Source organism: Pteropus medius, unplaced genomic scaffold, assembly GCF_902729225.1.
Source record: "Pteropus medius unplaced genomic scaffold, Ma_sr-lr_union100, whole genome shotgun sequence".
Lineage (NCBI taxonomy): Eukaryota > Metazoa > Chordata > Mammalia > Chiroptera > Pteropodidae > Pteropus > Pteropus medius.
Window position 1 is genome coordinate 12,445,643 of NW_024342467.1, and position 7,903 is coordinate 12,453,545.

Here is a 7,903-nt window from a genome sequence, read left to right on the forward strand (position 1 = left end):
TTACAAAAGAAGAAATAGAGGCTCAATGATTTATCAAAGGTTACATTTGTCCAGTGTCTGCATAAATGACACATGAAAAATAAATATTTTTAAATGCCCGTGAAACTTCATTTCAAATTTAAACTATATCCATGAATTCATTATGATTAAACCTATGTCCATGAAGTCATTTGGATTGTCATCAAACAGGAAATGGAACAATCTTATTAATAACCACAAATTTCAATGGCAAGACTTATATGGCAACCTCTTAAATGGCAAGACTTATATGGCAACCTCTTAAATAATTCAACTGTCTTAAACTGTTATGTCTTATCTCACTTAACTTTCACAAGTTTATTTGGTGGATATACTTATCCTCATTTAACAGATAAGAAAGCCGAGGTCCAGACAGGTTAAGCAATTGTCCAAGGTTGTACAGCTAATAATTAGCAGTTGTGTTTGATGCTAGGTCTTTTGACTCCAAGCTCAGAGATTATTCTGTTACACCACAGCAGCCCATCACAGCCGTATATCCTCTCCTTTCTTCTAGACAAAGTACTAGCATGTGGCCTTCCATTATCCAGGCTTATTGCTCTCTGCGGAAAATGATTTCTCATTACTGTGGTGGACTCAGTGCCCAGTGTGGTTCTGGCTTTGGGAAAACACAGACGGAAAAGAAGCTGACCAGTTTTTCCTGCTGACCCTGTTGGCACGGGCTTGAGGACATAAACTAGTGGCTCCAAGAACCACTACAGCCTTTCTCATGGTACCAGGCCCTTCAGAGAATCTAACTGTCATCTCTTTATTATCCATGACCCTCACTGGCAGCCTCACTTGTAGAGCACATCAAGACTTTTTAAAAACTTATTATTAATTTATTTTTATTTTCAAAAATATGTTTTAATTATTTTAAAAATTATTAAGTACTAATTATTAATAAAGAGTAATTTCTAATGACTATAATGAATCACAAAATTTTAAAGTTTACTTTAGTTATAAAAGTAATATTTGTTCCTTATAAACAAAACTAATATACAAAAATAAATATTAACCTTCTCTGACTTCTCTCTATTCTTCACACCTGAGGTAACAGAAATAAATAGTTCATATATAATCTTATAAATATACATAAATATGTATACGTAATTTTGTGGTTTGATATTTACAAATATAAAATCATAGTGTACATATGGCTCAGCAATTTGTTCTTTTTCACTTAATATATCATGTATATCTTTCCAGATCAATAGGTATATTTGCTAGGATGTTTGGTTGCTATATCAAAGATATTACAAAATACAGACACTTAAATGAGACGTAGGCTTACATATCTGTAATGGTTAATTTTACGTGTCAACTTGACTGGGCTAAGGGATGCCAAGATAGCTAGTAAGACATTATTTCTGGATATGTCTGTGGGAGTGGTTCCAGAGGGGATTAGCATTTGAATTGATGAACCAAGTAAAGCAGATGGCCATCCCCAGGGTCTGTGGATATCATCCAGTCTGTTGATGGCCCCAAAACCCATGGCCCCTACTCTTGCAACACTGCCTTCTCTCCTCCAGCCTGCATCTAAAGCCTCATGTGGAGTTTCCAACAATCAGTTGAAGAGGAAGAAAAATCTCAGAACTGGTTTACAGGTGGTTGGTTCTTCATGAGATTTAGGCACCACCTAAAAGTAGACAGCTGTAGCACTCCAGCTCCTTTCTGGGTCATCCCTGAGGGACAGTGGTGAAGGAGAATTCTCTGAGTGAGAACTTTGGACAGTGCACTTGGTATTCACTTTACCTGAAAGGAGAAATGGCCAGACATATGATTACATACCAATTCATCGGCTGCAGCCAATGGTTTGGCTGGATAGTCAGGGACTTGAACATGATTGGAAAACTGGTAGCAATGAAATTCGAGGAAGAGGTATGTAGCCCTCACTGAATGGACAAAAAAGTAAACACTAGCCAAAGGGTAACCTCAGCAGAGGAGGATTTTAATAATCAGGTGGATAGAGTGACCTATTCTATGTATACTAGTCAGCCTTTTTCTCCAGCCACCCCTGTCATCACGCAGTGGGGCCACGAAGAGACCATGGTGGCAGGGATGGAGGTTATGCATGGGCTCAGAAACATGGGCTTCCACTCACTAAAGCTGACTTGGCTATAGTCACTGCTGAGTACCCAATCTGTCTGCACTAGAGATCAACACTGAGCCCTCTATATAGCACCATTGAAAACCACAAAGATTTTCTCATCAGTAACCATAAACGGTGAAACGATATATTTGAAGTGATGATAGAAAAGAATTCTCAACCTAGAATTTTATATCCTGAAATAATAACCTTCCAGAATGAAGGTGAAATAAAAAAACATTCTCAAAGGAAGAAAACAAATGGAATTTGTCTCCAGCAGATCTATTCTAAAAGAAATGCCTTCAGGCCAAAGGGAAAGGATATTCAAAGGAAATTTACATCTTCAGAAGTGAAGAAAAAACAACAGAAATGGTAACCATCTATTAATATAAGTATAAAATATACTATACATAAGTATAAAATAGTATTTTTTCCTCTTGAGTTCTTTAAAATATATATGACTGTCGAACACAAAAATTATAACATTGTTTGGTGGGGTTTCATTGTATATGCATTTAAAATAAATGACAACTTTAATATAAAGGTCAGTAGGGTATTAGAGGAAGTATATATATGGTTGTAAGGCTTCTATACTTTAGTTGAACTGGTAAATCTTAACTCTAAATAAACTATGAAAGTTTAGAAATATATATGTAATCCTAGAGGAATCACTAAAGGGAAAAATAGAAGGAGAGAGTCAAAAAGCAAATAGATTAGGAAAGAATGTGAAAAATTTCTCCAATGATCCAAAAAGAAGGCAGAAAAAGAGAAGAGAATGATAAATGCAAATAGTCTGAATATATCAATTAAAAGATAGATATCATCAGATTGAATAAAAAACAAGCCCCAACTATATGTTATTTATGAGAAACCCCTTTTACATATAAATACATGCACAGGTTAAAAATAAAGGCTGGATAAAGATATACCATGCAACACTAATCAAAAGAAAGCTTGAGTACTTATACTGATATCAGACAAAGTGGATTTCAGAACAAGGGATACTACCAAGAAAATATGATACTACCAAGAATAGGAGTGATATTACAAAATGTTAAAAGGTTAATTCGCCAAGAGAACATAACAATCATAATTGTGTATGTACCTAATAACAGAGCTTCACATTGCCTGAAGCAAAAATTGATGAAATTGAGTTCAACACTCTTCAAAGTAATTGTTAGAATAAGTAGACAGAAACAAATTGAAGAATTAGAAGACCTGAATGACACTATCAACCGACTGGATCTAATTGTCATTTACAGAACTCTCCCCTAACCCTTGCAGAATACACACTCTTTTCAAGTGTACAAAAAACATTCACCAAGATAAATTATTTTCTGGGCCATAAAACAAACCTGAATACATTTAAAGGGATTGCAATCTATAAAGTGTGCTCTCTGACCATAATGGAATTAAACTAGAAATCAATAACAGAAAGATATCTGGAAATCCAAATATTTATAAACTCAGATTTAATAAATATTGCCTGAATGTTTCCCCAAAGGCTTTAGCAAAGCAAATTCCTATGTGTGAGAGTGTTTGTTTCTTGAAGAGAAGTTCTTTCTTCAAAGGTTGTTTGGAGGACAAATAAGATTCATCAGTGATCCTTTTGGTATAAACACCTTAGAAGAGGAAATATATATAATAGAATAGCATGAGATTTGGGGCTAACTGGTTATGTGACCTTAAGGAAAACACTACACCTCTCGAAATTTCACTTCACCATAGCAAAGAGTCACTACTGAAGCCACCGGAGTCTGATGACTGGGCTTCCACTCCTGTCACCATTGCTTACTAATATGTTACCATTATTGGGCAAATTAATTAACTTTCCTGAGCTTCAGTTTCATCACCTGTATAATAATAATAATGATTCAAGTCACCTTAAGCCCTGGTTTGCCTGGGACGGTCCTGGCTTATGCTTGTTGTTCCGCTATCACAGTTGATAGTGTCCTGGTTGCAGTGATAAATATATGCTCGCTCTAATAACACTACCTACATATTACAGGGTTGTCAACAGGAGAAAGTCAGCTATTTTGTATAAAATGTCTAGAATGGTGCCACGCAGTCAGGATCATACCCACCTTTTCAGTATATTTGAGTGCCCGCTATGGTCCAGGCACTTTCTCAGGTGCGAGCTATGGGGGGGTGGGGAACAGGACAGACACTCGGGGTCTGGGGCCTGGTGTGGTGGTTAAGTGAGCAGGCTCCGATGCTAGACTACCAAAGGATGAATCCTGGCTCTACTCACTATTGGCTGTGTGACCTTGAGCAAGTAATTTTAGTTCATATCTGTCCTATGAGTTGTTATGAAGATTGAATGAGTTAATACTTGCAAAGCGCTGAGACTAATACCTGGTACATAGTAGGTGCTATATACATATTTGTTAAATAAAATAAATAGAACTTACATTCTAAATGTTAGGAAGATTAGATGCATTGGTATATGCAATGGTTATATGTATTTATACTGGAGACTTGTCTTTTTAAACTAAAGTTGTTCTTCCTGGTGGTTTTCCCAAAACAAAAGAAGACGCCTCCCAAAGTGAATGATGTCTCCTCCACTTCTAGAGCCAGAAGACTTCCAGGAGCTTTTAGAGGGCAATTTTCCTAGCATTAAAAAAAAAAAAAAAATTACCATCCCATAATATTTTCACAACAACCATAGAAAATAGATATTAATATGGTTCTTACAAGGAAACTGAGGCTGAAAGACTCTCCAAAGTTACAGAGCTTTGTGTCTTTTTGATCAAGTTTTTGGCAAAAGTGTTAAGGTGACTGTGGCATTTAAATGTGCTTGCTAGAGGACAGCAAGCCAGCTTCATTTGCCGAATCAGGCCAGAACAAGTTCAAATAAGACATCAACTACGCCCGCGTGAAGAAGCTAGACTGTTCCATTATTGGAGGTGGAAAAGCTGTAATGACGAAACCGTAATTCAAACACAGGCAGTCTAGCTCCAGAGAACATACGTAGAACATTGCAGTGACAGGAAAGAAAGTAACCCTGAAGCCAATCAGTGCTATGGATCCAACAGTCAGCCTTTGGCTTTCAGGGGAGGGGACAGTGCACCCACGCCCAAGTGCCGCCTGCAGCCTAACGACTTCCAACTTGGTGTTTAAGGACCCTCCCCACCCACCAGCTCCCAGGCTTTCATAGATTTCACCCATCACTATTTCCAACACCCATAAGCACAGAAGCACTTTATTTTCTGTCAGGAGACTCCAAACATTTTGAATGGCTAATGCACATGGACCTAATTCAGACTTTGCTGACTGAAGCCTGACCACCATGACGACCTTTATTCGCCATAATATATGCACACCCATGCGGTTAGCAATGCTTCCGCCCTCACCCTCCATCTCTTGGAATGTGTAAAATGTGCCTGTTAAATATCCTAATCCTTTTTACTCTGAGTGCCTTTTTCCCTGGAGCCTTGCAAGTGCTCTCTCTTCTAATGGCCTGTTTTTAAGGGTCTCCTCGAGACCGGAGATGATACCGGAGATGATACCCAGGCCTTAAATCTAATGGCATCAGAGCCTGTCCCCATTTTAAACATTTCTAACAGGCTCAGAAAGAAGCCCAGGAAAATGGACTACCTTATCCTTGGTTTCTCATGTGCCCTAGGGAAGTCCTGGTTTAGAAGACGCCCTTCTAACTCTATGAGAAACTGCAACTGCTGATGACATCTGACTCTGGCTGCTGTTTGATATCCCTGACATAGGTCACGAGCTTTTGACCCATCTTCCAGTCTTCTCTGGACAATTGCGTGGTTTTTCACAGATCCAAAGAGAAGAACAAAGGGCAGAGACTGAAAAATCTCAGAGTTATAAAAGAGGAAGAATCGTAGATGTTTTTTTCTCATTCAAAATGGATAATTTTAAAGATGTATTGATGTTGCTTGACAGTCCCCATAAGAAACACTTACTTTCTTTTCTTAATTCTGCTCCTGGACTTCCTTCCAGCTATTAGATGAAGTCAGAGGTGAAGTCCCATTGAGTAATTCCAGGCTCTGCTAGAGACCCTATGATTCACTCAGTTCTGAATTACTTGGTAACCTGATGGTGGGTGTTACCTTTTTTATACTAGCTTGTGAATTTCTAACTCTTGAGATGCCAGGCAAAAACACCGTGAGAAGGAAAAGGATAAAAGGACGAAGAATCTGAGAAAATGTGTTTTCCCTTGGAAGCCTTTTCTGTCTCCATGCCGTGGGGGACAGCTGAACCACCAAGCCCTCATTTATAATTAGCGTTAGTAAAACCAGAAGCTTTGGGGAATATTGGTTCCAGACAGAGGCATGAGTGACAACTCTTGATCAATTTTGTGAAAGAGGAGACAGGATTTTAAAAAGTTGAAATACAGAATGTCATATATTAGTTGCTAAACTCATAGGGTTCTACTTAAGATAATTCTTACAACAAATATTACAAGGGTAAATTCCTTTTAAAAAGAAACAACATATTTTTCTTTTTTGGCGGGGAGAGCAATGTACTCTTTTCCTGGAAATTACCAAAGCTACAATGTGTCATTGATGTATATCATGCTGATTAATGTCTGATGGGTAAGAGAAATCCAAAGGTGAAGTAGTTCAATGTTGTCACCCAACGGGTGGCAACACCTGCTGGAGCCTCCAGAGTGAAGTTCATACTATCTCCTGTGTTTTACCAGGGTCAGAAAGAGCCCAGTAAGAGTCTGAGAAGAGTGGAGGCTGGAGCTGAGCGTGGAAAGGGTTCGTTTGAGTGGAAATAGCTTGTGAACTCGCACAGAAACCTCCTCTGAGCTGTTAGGGTTGTCTTCCTCTTCCAGCTCCAGGACGTCCAGTGAAGTAGTTTGGTTTTCCCTTTTGCAGTGAGATCCAGCCAGTTGGCCACAAGGTGCTCATTCTGCGTTTACTGCTCAAATACAGGCAAGTCAGTCCATTCACCTCTCTAAAAATACTGGGGTCTAAGGTTATGCTCCTAGAATATTCAAGAAAGCAAGACACATGGGACATGCGGAAGCTCCTGGGGCTTCCTGGCATTCAGGAGCAGGGCAAGGGGTCATGCTGTGCTTAATGATTAGGTTTGTATTATATAGCTCTGTACCATTTATGACATTATTGGGGTGGGGGGACTTGCTTTGGCACTACATAAATATGTGAAATTATTTTTACCAGCATTCTTTCAATCCGGAGGCACCATTGTTTGGTGGGAAAGATATAGCTTTGGAGTGAAGCAGTATTTTAACTCTGGTGCCTCCATGCCTCCCAGCAGCTCTGGGACCTCAGAAGCTGAACACTTTATTCTTCTAACCTCCATTCCTCATTGGTAAATGTGGACGATGGCACCCAACAATGAAGAGTGAACGAGATGCCATATTCAAGTCCTTGTTAGAGTAGCTGGTCTGAGGAACGTACTCGGAGAACCAGAGACCTGACAACTATCATCATCTTACTGTATTTAGTCTTCTTAGAGAGGACATAAACTTTCCATTCACACCAATGTGTCTTGCCTTTTTTTTTTATTTTTCTGTCTCTACTAGGATTTAAAGATTACTTCCTTGTCAAAATCTCCTGTCTTGAGTTAGTAACACTTTTTTTTCTGTTATGAATGGAATTTTCATTATATATTTTAACTTGGTGTAGCAATGCAATCGATTTGTGTTGATTTATCTTATATTCTGAACCCTGACTTTTTCATTTCCTTCGATTTGTTGTGTTCGTTGACTTTCCTAAGTATAGGAATAATAATGTAACAGGTACATTAGCCAGAGTAAGTGCAATCAGAAAACAACTTTATCTGCTCCCCATTCCTTCCTCACCC

The 7,903-nt window shown here is 38.5% G+C and overlaps 1 long non-coding RNA gene across 2 annotated transcripts; it reads right to left on the reverse strand.

Annotated features, from left to right (window-relative positions):
• Positions 1-256: 256 nt before the first annotated feature.
• On the reverse strand, positions 257-6,125 carry LOC120602355 (uncharacterized). 2 transcript variants are annotated; one of them, XR_005652712.1, is made up of 3 exons: positions 6,027-6,125; positions 4,516-4,714; positions 257-1,770 (listed from the first exon to the last, which is right to left on the reverse strand). It is a non-coding gene; the product is annotated as an uncharacterized LOC120602355 (long non-coding RNA). The 2 variants fall into 2 exon arrangements; XR_005652713.1 differs by lacking the exon at positions 257-1,770 and adding an exon at positions 3,560-3,726.
• Positions 6,126-7,903: the final 1,778 nt, after the last annotated feature.